Raw genomic sequence first — 13,111 nt, 5'->3', positions numbered from 1 at the left:
TGAGGAGCTATAGAAGGCTAGAGGTGTCATTGCAAAGAAATACTATACAACAGATAGGAAATGGGAGTATCTTTAATGAAGGAAAGTCTTTTATTTGATGTCAACAAGAGTGGGGAAGAGTAGGGCTAAAAAGTGGGCTCCATGACATCTGAGCTGCTCCTATGAACATGGATATAAGACTGTATATTTGGTATAAACTAGTGGCCAATTTATCCCCAAAAAAGCTCTACTCATCTTTTCTGATTCTTTTCTGAAAGTGGATATCCCCTTTCCAAGACCTATTAGATCTTCTCTTTTGCTCCTTTTACTAAATCTCTTGTCTTAGTCTCACGGTAGCTCTTCTGACTTTATTTCCCAGGAAAGCTGTGAAGAAATAAAGAGTAGCAGAAAATGATAGATTGAGCTCATTTTCTCTATTGCCCTCATAGCTGAGCCCTAGTTCAGACCCTCATGTTAGGAGCCAGAGCCTCAAGATAAAATCAGCTATTCTCTTGGGATACAGACTGTTAGGAGCCAGAACATCAAGATAAAATTAGCTACCCTCCTGAGAGGCGATATTGATCATAGACCCAACCATGCATAGGTAGCAATAATTAAAAAACCACCTCAAAAGATCTTAAATATTTGGATATGATCTCTTCCTCTTTCCAACATTTTTTACTTTTAACTTGAACTGGATGCTAACTAAGGATCCTTCCAGCTCTAAAACTATGAAATTGTTAGATTTAACCACTATTTGAGTTAGATTTAAAAACTTATACTCCCTACCTCTCTCTCTTCTAGAGCAATTGGTATTTTGTTTTCTGTATTCAGAAGTTCTGGGCAGTTTTCTCATATTATTTCTGGCATTATGTTCAGACTTTTTTAAAAAAAATGATCATGTTCTTCTGGTATAGATATGATTCTTGAGTTTTCTTTTCTTTTAATATTATTGACTTTTGCTTTTCATCTGCCAGATTTTTCCCACTACATTTTCAAGAGGTTTTGTTTGTTTTCTGGTGGGTTTTTTTTTGTTTGCTTGTTTTTTTTACTGTTAATCTCTTTTGTTTCTTTGGAAAATTTCTCCATACATGTATAGTTTATCAGATTGCTTACTTTCCCATGGAGGGGTGATGGGAGGGTAGGAGGGAGAGAATGTAGATCCAAATTTTGAAAAAGGATTATTAAAAATGTTTGTTCATGTAATTGAGAAAAAATAAAATTTAAATTTAAGAGTAAAAAAACCCACTCCCCATAAATTACTGAGCATGGGCCCACATAATGGAGAATTATGTGTGAAACTCCCTTAATTTTACTTTTATTTGCATAGCACTCTGAATAAATAAATCATTGACTGTGTGTACATATTCAGAGTTTAATCCTGCTTTCCACAATGTCTAGGTATTATAGAGGTTAGTGATACATAAATAAGGAAAACATACATTACAGAAGATATTGAAAAAGAAGTCAGCTGGGCATAGATAATGTAAGTATTTTTGGAGAAAGGAAGAGAAGGCATGGGATAAGTTCACTTCCCCTCCTCTCCTCTTTGGAAGCTAGTCTGTCCCTGTTGGGTAGATGAAATGGAAGAATTAACTACAGTAAAGTCACTTCTCCATTCTAACTAGGTCTGCTAAGAGGTGAGTATCGCTCACATTCTGAAAGTGGGGTAGTAGCATAAGAAGGCATAATTGGTTTGTCTGTGATACTAATTTGTGGTCTGGGGTTCTAGAGATAGCCCCATGGATGACTCTTCTTACTTCTGTAACTCACGAGCCCCAAAAGTAGACTTTCCATTTACAATCAGCCAGTAGATTTAATGAGCTCTTAGTAAAGGCATTTACTCAAATGATGTGGCAAGAACAGCAATTACAAAAATATCCATACATAAATGCTGATAGCCTTAACCTAAGATTGGCGGGAGCCTTTCTAATTTTGTTCTCTCAGGGCCTCAACTCAGATTTGCTCCACTACTTACTAATAAGAGCAAATTGCATCATCCCTTTAATCCTCAGTTTTATCATCTATAAAATGAGGGAAATAATGTTTACCCTCTTTTCTTGATACTTACTGTGGGCATCAAATAGAATAAAGGATGTAAGAGTGCTTTGTGAGCTATGGTATATTACATAGATGTCATTTATTACTATTAGACAAATGTAATTATATTATTTTTATATTATCACTAAAACAATGGTTCCTTATGAAAAGGACTAATGAAAATCTGGAGGGCTAGTGAAAATGGGTCCTAACAACCACACTCAGAATAACTATAGCTACAAAGATGTTTACTGAAGAGGCACCATTATCTCCTTTTGCCTCTTAGGAATATTGTTCAGAGATAATTATCCCTTTGATTCTCAGTTGTTTCTTTCTTCTCTTCTCTTCTTTTCTCTCTTGTCATTTACTTAAAAATAGTTATGGGGTTTTTTTTTCTATGCCCCAAGGGAAAACTGTAGACTCCAGACCTGAGCAAGGACTGACTTTGAACTGTGAGGCTGCAAGGGTCCAGGTTCCTTTGCACACTGCTTTCACGTGACTACAAGGAACAATTGACAAGTATTTTCTATTCCTCTAAGTGTATCTCCCTGGGGGAAAAAAATCAGACTTTCTAGTGAGAAAAATGGACCATTTAGCTCCAACTATTTTTCTGGAATAACAGATGTGCACTACTAGGGAATTGTCTCTTTGGGTGCTCTCTGTTTATAGTTCAATGACAGAGAGTATAAGTCACAAGAGAAACAAATTACAATATTAAGAGATGGAGGCCACTTTGTGAAAATTGACATTTATAGATGAAATATTCTGGCACCTTTCAGAACCCAAGATAGATGATAACATCCACCTGTGCATTTTCCAGTTAATAACTCTACTCCTTAAGTGGTTGTTCCTCTATGATTCTTCATCTATCCTTGCTCTTGTTAGCTATAGCCCATAATCAATCTGTGCCTCTTTTAAACTCATCCTTTCCTCCTCAGATGAAATATAGGTATCCTTTTCACATTTCAGGGGTTAGAGTTGCAGCACCCCTGTGATCTGGAAGTACACATAAAATTTTTTGGCTCTCCCTGTAAGGGGGAAAAAGAGGTTTTGATCAAATATATTAAAAGGTGATTGCCAGGGGGAAAATCCCCAATTAAGGAATAACCTCAAATCAAAATTGATTTTTATGGAAATTTATTTACAATTGAGAAGAGGTAGAAGAAATAAGAATCTAGGTAAATTGCTACCATCCCCTAGGTAGATCTAATTAACCCTCAGCTGAGAGTCAGAGGGTCAGAGGGCCAGAGGCTTTGCTTCATTCACAGAGTCTCTATTAAAGGGAAGTTCCTTAAGAGAAGTTCTGGAAGATTCAGTCTTTAAACTCACCACGTGGAATTCCAAAGAAGATATTGAGAGCAGTCTCACCAAGGTCTCAGCATCCCAGCCAGCACTCCTCCATGAACCAGGAAAGCTCGAAGACTCAGCCAGAAGACTTCCTTCTCCAGAAGGTCTCCTTCTCCAGAAGCCTTCACCAGCCTTTCACCAGCCTTCTTCTCACCAGACTGCTTTCATGGCTTTTTTGGTGGTTTCCTGTCCCTGCCCCTTTTCACAGGGGCCAATCACAGCTTCCAAATTGTCTAGCACTGTCCAGGGGATGGTCTTTGTGGAAACTAGTTCACACCTTCTGGAGGTGTGAATGCTCATCAAAAAGATTCATACTTTCTGAGGGTGTGAACAAGTTTCTGACTGTTTGAGTTAGGAAAAAAAAAAAAAAAGCAGAACTCTCCAAGTATCTTGTTGGCTTCTCACCTATCACTAGGTAAATTGTGAATTCACTAAGTGGTTTTCAAGCTTCTCCCACCTAGTTCAAGCTTGTGTTAATTCAAAGTTATTGCCAAGTGTTAACTCCAATTAGCAAAGAAAACAAAGAATTCCCTTTTCACAAGTGTGAACTCAAAGATAACCAAGAATTCCCTTTTATACCCTTCAAGCAGAGAAAAATTCTGAATTTTTTTCTTTTTCCTTCCTGGGTATTTATAGTAGCTTATTATAAAATTTGGGTTAAGTATTTGGTCATAGACTATATGTAGGTCATAAGTAAAAATGAGTTTCTAAGCTTTTTTCATGTTGTGTGTAGGCCTTTACATGTTGTCTGCAACTTCAGCTAAATTCCTCCCAAATTCCAATTTAATTTCTTGCACCGACATGATATATGGAAACTATGATGGGGAAAGTGGATGTGGAAGGGATACCTGTAATCAGAAAGCACATAAATTGTTCCAACATAAGGAACTAGACAACAACATTTTACTCTAGTTCATATGATATACATAGAAAGTACTTTAACAAGGCTTATTGAATGGGTGAATGTGAGATGTGGCCAAACATGGTGCCAACAATGAATAACAATAATTCATATCTATAGAGGGCTTAAAACTTTGCAAAATACTTTCCTCACAACAACCCTATGAGGTAGTTAGTCAGACAGTAAATATTTATTAAGTACCTACTATGTGCCTGGTACTATGCTAAATACTAAAGGTAGAATGCTTAATCTCAAATCCTAGACAAATTTATTTTCTTTGAAGATGAGAATGTTCTCAATCACATTTCCTTTCCTGGAATTCAGCAAAATCAAAAAGCAAATACAAAAGATTCAGGTTTTCATATCTGGTAAGACCAAAATTCATTATAGAAGGGTTAATTGATGGATAGTCTTTGTGATCCGTTGTTTAAAAAGCCCCAAAGCATATTGGTTGGATCCCCTGTGACAGTCTTATGGACATATGAGAGTCACTCAGGTTGGGAAGGTACCAGTGGATTGTTATCTGCATTGTAGGCAGGATAACCCATATGATACGGTCACTGTACAGTTGGAATATTGGAACCTACAGGACTAGCTGTGTGTAAGATTTCAGCTTCTCTTTTTATCTAGTCATCCAACAAAGTAATCTTGATAGAAGTAAGAAGGGTGTATCCACTTTTATCAAATACATAAGACAAATAAAAATACTTCCATTTTACAGAACAGGAAACCCTCAGTAAAAAGAAGTTAAGTCATTTGCTCAGAAACACAACTGAGGCTACATTTGAACTTGGGTCCTCCTGACTCTAGGTCCACACTCTATTGGGTCACCTAGTTATGGATATGTGTGTATATATATGTAAAAATATTTATTATATACAAAATATTATCAATATATTCTTACATATAAACATATATTTTTTTCTCCCTACTAATCTGAACAGTAATCCCTCAAATGGCTAAGTTCAATATGACACTCTGCTGAGCATAATATTCCCTAAATATCCAACAGCTAAAATAATAATTCTGGGAGATCTGAACATTTGAGTTATCATGACTCTGCCAGGACTTCATCTCTAATAAATCTCAATTGAACCATCTCTCTCAAGCCAAAGAAAATATTCAATTAAATTTATTTATCATCACAGCCTTAGAAGGTTCAAAGGAAGCCACTGAGACAAGCCTAGGAGGAAACTCACATATATCTTTAACCAAAAGAGCTGCATTATTAACTGTTTCATAATTAGTCCTTCGTTACTTCACTTCTTTCCTGGTCTGTGCTGAAATTGAAATTAAATTATTCTCATTCTCCATATTGCTGACTCCGAGTCTAGTCACAGACACAATTGGAACGGTGAAGTTAGGAGAATGAGTTATTAAACAAGCATCTTTATTTCTATTCTCATCTTGAATTTTTGAGAACTTTTCCACTAAAAATAAGTTGATGTAAGAAGATAGGAAGAATGGTTGTTGTCTTTTTTTCATGATTCATTCCTTCTTGCCCTGTCGATGCTCATTCACTTATGTCCCATTTGTTGCCTTTTTACTCTATCCCTTAGCTTCGAGAACATTGAGTGCCCCAGAAAATTATACCATTACCATTGTATCTGAACATGCATGATATAACAGCTGATATTCAGAGTCATATAGTTCTTGAAAGTCAACAAGTACTTCGCATATATTATCTCCTTTAAGCCTCCAACAGCCCTGAGGGTTATCTAAAGGTATTATCCCCATTTTATAAAACAGATTTGAAGAAATCGAGGCTCAGAACAGTTAAGAAACTTGACATAATCCCACCAGGAATAAGCATCCAAGTCAAATTCAGTTCAGTCAAGTCAGTCTTTCTATACTCTGGGTCATCTCTCCCCTTTCAACTCTAGGGAAAGTATTGTTTTTGTTAATCATCCTTCATTTTCCAAACAGGACTAATGATTTTATGGGGTGATGGCTTGAATTACACTTGAGTTGGATTTAAATGAGGCAGAGCTGCACAGTCATCAGCCTCACTCTCTCCTCCAGAGTTATCCAAGTCCAAAGACAAGACCAAAGTCAGGATGACCAGTGATGGCCAGGGATGCAGTAAATGATCAAGCTCTAAGCCTCCACAACTGCCTGCTTTGGCTGCCTTCATGGCTATGGGGAAAAATTATTCTCTCATCTGTCTATTCTGGCGGAAGTGGGGGAAAAGGGGAAGTCTGTACATTTTGGGGGAGGACATTCCCTTGACTCTCCAAGGGCTTTGAGGTCTGTAGATTACCCTTACCCTAGGTTTGGGATATCTGCTGCGACACTTTTTTTTTTTTAATTTTTAAATGTTTTTTTAAACCCTTACCTTCTTTCTTAGAATCAATACTAGGCATTGGTTCTAAGGCAGAAGAGTGGTAAAAGCCAGGCAATGGGGGTTAAGTGACTTGCCCAGGGTCACATATCTAGGAAATGTCTGAGGCCAGATTTGAACCTAGGACCTCCTGTCTCTAGTTCTGGCTCTCAATCCACTGGGCCACTTCTGAGGCACTTTTAGCAGGGTATGATTGCTGCAGACACAGGTGAGAGTTGAACAACAGGTGGACATCAAAGGTGACTGAGCAGCTCTGAAAAGTCCTAGACAAATCCTCCCTAAAACACCCCATAAACCCTGGAAAAGTATTATGACCCATGTTAACAGCTAGTGTTTGGATAAATAGATTTTCTAGGTTAAAATTAACCTAACCAAGGCTAAAATTAACCGCATTTTGTTGTTGCTACTTTTAAATTTCTTCTTCTCTATGCTTAGATGAATCATACCTATTTTCATGAAAGCAGCACCAAGGGCAGAGAGTCTCAAGTTCTGTCAGCTTTGCTGGGGTTGGTGCTGGACCATTTGAGCCCTCCAGCCCTGACTGATGAGGCCAGTAAAATTGCTCCTTGCTCATTTCCCTCTTCTCAGTCAGTTCTCTGTCCTTTTAAGCAGTCCAAGGAAAAGCAGCAAGGGATCAGGGAGCACAGGGGTTCTCTAGGCTGACAGTGTAAAGAGATCTCTATTGGTCAAACCATTCTAGTATCTTTGCCATGAAAACCCCTGTGGGGCTACAAAGATTCAGACATGACTAAAATGACTTAAAAGTAACAAGAAAAATTGATCAAGGTTCCTTTGTACTCAGTAAGAGTTATGGAATAGATCACAAGCACACACACTTTGTTAGAGAAAAAAGGGGTCCCTGTATCTTTGAGGGAATATATATATATTTCACACTTCTTATGATTTGTAGTTGTTGTTCAGTCATTTTGGTCTTGTCCGGCTCTTCATGACCCCATTTAGGATTTTCTTGGCAAAGTTAGAGGAGCAGTTTACCATTTCCTTCTGTAGTTCATTTGACAGATGAGGAAACTAAAACAAACAGGATTAAGTGATTTGTTCCTGGTCACATAGCCAGTAAGTGTCTGAGGCTGGATTTGAGTTCAGGACTTCTTGTCTCCATACCTAGTGCTCTGTCTACTGTACCACCTGAATGCCCTACTATTAACATAATCAGCAGAAATTAGTATTAATGGCCATTAAAATTTATATGTGTTTTCATATGATACATGCATAAAGGTGAAAATTAAAGAAACCATCTCATTTTCCACCTACACCTCCTACCTTGTCTTCCCAGCCAACAAGAAAAAGAACTTGAGAATGCTTTTTACTGTTAGCAGAAGAAACTATGTCACCCTACGTGGACTGAGGAAAGAGAAGCAAGGAATTTTTTGTTGAACTGAGGTCCCTCAAAACTCCATGGGCCACAGGTCATCTATGCTTCTCAAGTTTGTGCCTAGATCCACAATGCAGGGTCCAGTTCAGCCCATAGATCATAATGCTTCCACCATCTTATTGTCTTGGCTTTTGTTCTGCTCACACTGTCATGACCCCTTGGTCAGGTTATTCTTCTATAACTACTCATAATGTCTTTTCCCACAGCTGTCCATGATGGTTTCTTCTAAAACATAGGGTCATAGAATTACTAATTAGAGGGGACATTAGTGATCACCTCCTAGTCCAATCTTTTTACCCAGAGAGGTTAGATGACTTGTCCAGGATTACATAGTAAGTGATAGGGCTGATATTTAAACAGAATTTTTCCAAATCTGATTTCACTGCTCTACTCTGCCTCTTTACATTTCATCAGCCTAGCCTATTATTGTAAAAATATAATTAAAAGCAATGAACACCTTTTTTAAAAGAATATTTTATAATTTCACTACCCTAGACAGGCTTTATTTTTAACTAGTGTAAATCGGGGACATTTTTATTCTCTTATATATAGAGGTTCATATGATCATAGATCAAGACATGGAGGGAATCTCAGGAGTCACTTGGTCCAACACCTTCTTTTTAACAAAATGGAAAAATGAGGTCCAGAAAAATGAAGTGACTTACCAAAATCCATATAGTAAACTAGCACATGAATCTTTTTTAAATTTTTATTGATGCATTTTGATTTCTTACATCACCATAATTTTTCCTGATATCTTCTTTCCTTTTCCTAAGAGCTATCCTAAATAAAAGGAAAAAAATCAGCATTAAAGAAAATATGTGCAATGTGGCTAGGGACCTCCCACCTCTTCAAAAAGGTGTGTGTGATGGGAATGTCTTCTCACATCTCTTCTTTTGAGCCATGCCTGTTTTTTATTTCTCAACATTTTTAATTTTTTTTAAACCTTTACCTTCTGTGTTAGAATCCATAGTGAATATTAATTCCAAGGCATAAAAGTGGTCAAGATGAGGCACATTGGGATTTTGCCCAGGATCAACACAGCTAGTAAGTATCTGAGGTCACCATTGAACCCAGGACCTCCCATCTCTAAGCCTGGCTCTCTGTTTGAGCCACTTAGCAGGCCCAGATGTTTAAAAAATATTATCGTGCTTTCCATTTACATTGTTGAAGTCCGTGTATTTCCTTGGCTCTAGAAGGTATTTTTAAATTAGAACCTAGGTCTCCTGATTCTCAAACTCTTCCTTTTAAAAAGTGAAACTCAGAAATTTCCCCACACATTCTAACAGGCTGAATTTTGAACCCACCACCAGAGGGCTCCTGACGCCTTTTCCTGGACCTCACCAGGTGTTCTCCTCTAGAGCCCCGAGCGATGGGAGGAGGGGGAAGGAATTGCCAATCGGAGGTGGTCACAAGTCATAATGCTGCTGCTTCTTTGAACCTGGGCAGAACCAGCCCAGACTTGTGAAGGAAGCGACGACCTGAACAGGATTCTGAGACACGCTCCATTCCATTCTCTGCGTCCTTTTCTGCGGTGCCTCATTTTGCGCCCCTTGCCTAATGCTGGAAGAGGTTCTTCTGTGAGCCGGGGCAGAAGAACCGTTGGCTTCACGAAGAGAGAATACGACATTTTCCATTGTGAATATGGATGAAGAATTAGTCTTCATTCCTACCACTTGCAGATGTTTAAAGACAATTATCCCCGTCACCCCACGTGATATAATCGATGAGTAAACCATGTACACAGAGCCAATAGCCAACAGGGTTAAATCTGTGTGTCTGTAGCGAGAATGTCACCAAGAAACTTCATTTCCCGTCATGCTTCGGGCTAGAGGAGCATCGATCATTGGTTTGGATTCCAAGAGGGTTGTTTATGTGCCTGAGGTGTGATGACGTCACTGGGCAGACTACTGGAAATGTGGGAGTTTCTTTTTTGCGGAGAGGGAGGGGGAGTTTCTAAAAGAGCAATTCCCGTGGAGGGAATAGACGCAGAGAGATAAAGATGATGAAGCTGTGGGAAGCAGTATGGCGTTATGGTTGGACCACCATGCCCCAGGGCTGAGGCAGAAAGTTTCTGACAATTTTCTAGTCTGCTGCAACCGATGGCTGCAAAGGAGGAGGAGACGGGGATGAGAAGCATTTATATAAGGCCCGCTAGATTATAGGCACTTTACAAATACCACATTTGATTCTCCCAACAGCCCGGGGAGTTGGGTGCTGCTAATTATCGCCATTTTACAGTCAGACAAACTGAGGCAAACGGGTTATGTTTCTCCCTCCCCACCCCCACCCCCCATAGTGTCTGACGTAGGATCTGAACGTAGGTCTTCCTGACTCTAAAAACTTCTCCCCACTTCTTTGTCTGACAGCACTGCATTCTGAACATGAAATGCTGAAGCGATGAGATCTAAAGAGGTAATATAGGTAAAGCACTTTGGAAACCGTAGTGCCACATAAACGAGGATTAGGATGCCGTGATTGTCCTCCCATTATGCTAGGAAATCAGACTGCTTTAGAATTAGATTGGAAATTTCATATAGAATATTGTAAAAAATATTTTATTGCTAGTTTCCCTTCCTTGTTTATCTTTTTTTCACATCTTAGTTAAAGACCTAATAAATGCTTAATAAATTCTTGTGAGCTGTCTGCCTTTTATCTGGTGGATGTAGGTATTGCCTTATGATATACAAGGGAGAGAAACTATGCATTGGACACATGAAAACATATGGTTTATCACTTGTTGATTTGGGTATATGTTTGGGAAGTTGGGTTTTATAAAATTATTCATTTACAAAAATGAATAATATGGAAATATGTCTTGTGGGATAATAACTGTATAACCCAGACCCAATTGCTTGTTAGCTCTGAGAGTGGGAAGGGAAGAAGGGAGGGAGACAATATGGATCCTATAACTTGGGAAAACTTATGTGGAAATTTGTTATTAAAAGAAAAAAATTTAAAAGAGAAATTTAAAATTTAAAAAAGAAACTACACATTGGATGGGGGCTTGGCAGGTGTTCACATCTGTTTATCCCAAACAGCCCCAGAGAACTTGAGAGAAGCATAGGACCATACAAATATTATGTTCAATAAGAGAGATTTTTTAAAACCCTTACCTTCTATCTTAGAATCAATACTGTGTATCGGTTCTAAGGCAGAAGATCAATAAAGGCCAGGTAATGGAGGTAAAGTAACTTTTGCCCAGAGGCACACAGCTAAGAAATGTCTGAGGTGGGCAACTGGGTGGCTCAGTGGATTGAGAGTCAGGCCCAGAGTTGGGAGGTCCTGCGTTCAAATCTATCCTCAGACACTTCCTAGCTGTGTGACCCTGGGCAAGTCACTTAACCCCCATTGCCTAGCCCTTACCACTCTTCTGCCTTGGAACCAGTACATAGTATTGATTCCAAAATGGAAGGTAAGGGTTTAAAAAAAAAAAAAATGCCGGAGGTCAGATTTGAACCTAGGACCTCCCTTCTCTATGTCTGCCTCTCAATCTATGGAGCTTCCCCCTCAATAAGAGATTTTAAAAATAAAAATTAAAAAAAAATTTTAATTAACATCATTAGATATTATTTTTCTGTTCATAATAAACAGCCCATTCATAGGAACTTGTAGTAAAGGCCTTTTATGAACACAAATATATATAGGAAGTCCCATAAGTTTAACCTGTTTTTAAGATATTAAGCCTTAAAATGGCACTAAGGCTTTTGGGACACCCTATATCACCTGTTATTTACTGGCATCCTCTATGAAACAGCAGCTTTCACATTCTCATATGCTGGACTAACATACGGCTTCATTCCTGAAGAGCTCTTTGGTTTTCAGTGGAGTTATATTAATTTATACCTGAAGCTTCATTGGAAAAAAAAAAGGTTATAGGGTATAGAAAAAACAAAGAAAACACAGAATTTACCAAAGAGGAAACCCCTCCCTCTCCTTGTTGCCACTAATGTCATTGGCTTAACAAACAAACATTCATCGTTGGGTGAATCTGGGATGATTTTAGGTTGCTGTGATTCCTGGGAGCTTAGCCTGATGCTTACTGACAGCCAGCCAGGACCAGAGATGCTGAAATGCTGAAGATGGTGCTGGCCTCATTCCTTCTTCCTGTCCTCTCCCCACCCCCCACCCCCACTTCCTGATTTAATGGAGTATTAAGGTCACAGGCAGCAGTGGGAGGATTTGCAAAAACAATGATCCCTACTGAATCATAGTGATTTTGCTTTTCCTCTTGGGGAAAGAAAGAGAAAAAATATAAGAGGAGACTTTCAGGGAGTAGTGGAACAATCCAGTCCAGCAATGACCGTATATCACTGCCTGGCTCAACCTTCTGGGTCAAATGAGGGAACACTAAATGCTTAGCTAACCTTAAAGCCCTATAAATGGTAGTTATCATTGTCATAATTGTGAAAATACAAACACCTCTTTTTGGCATTTAAAGCCCTTTACAATTTGGGTGAAATCTCTCTTTCCATATTAATTTCATATTACTCTTCCTCATCAACTCTACATTCCAGCCCAACTGCCTATTGGCTTCTACCCATCCATATACAACATTCTATCCCCCTGCTGAGTCCTCGCTTAAGCTGGAATGCTGGCCCATCTTTACCTCTATTTCTTGGAATTCCTAGCCCTCTCTAAGGTTCAATTCCAGTGCCAACTCTTACATGAGACTTTTCCTAATGCCCCCTTTTTTTGAGCTTTCCTCTCCCCAGAATTACTTTGTTTTTTCTTTGTATTTTTTGGTAGTTATTTCAAAGTATAGTTTAGAGCAAGGGTGTCAAACTCATGACCTGTGCACAGTTGAACCAAATTAAAATGTAATTAGGAAAAGTTTAACAACATTTTAAAAAATACAATATAATATTTTATTATATATGTAACAGTGTTGTTATATATGTATACATAAATATAAGACAATGTTAATTACATGTATGAATATAGGTAAGTGTATATATTATACACACATATTTTATACAACATATATTACAAATATTTAATATTTAATAAACAGATACTCTTACGGAGTGTTCAGAGAAAACTAGCACCTCTGGTCTGAGGGTTTGCTGAGCCCTTTTCAAAGCTGTTCAACCTCCTTCGGTGTCTACCT

Source organism: Gracilinanus agilis, chromosome 4 (genome assembly GCF_016433145.1).
Source record: "Gracilinanus agilis isolate LMUSP501 chromosome 4, AgileGrace, whole genome shotgun sequence".
NCBI classification, from domain to species: Eukaryota; Metazoa; Chordata; class Mammalia; order Didelphimorphia; family Didelphidae; genus Gracilinanus; species Gracilinanus agilis.
Note: the sequence above shows the minus strand (reverse complement) of the source record.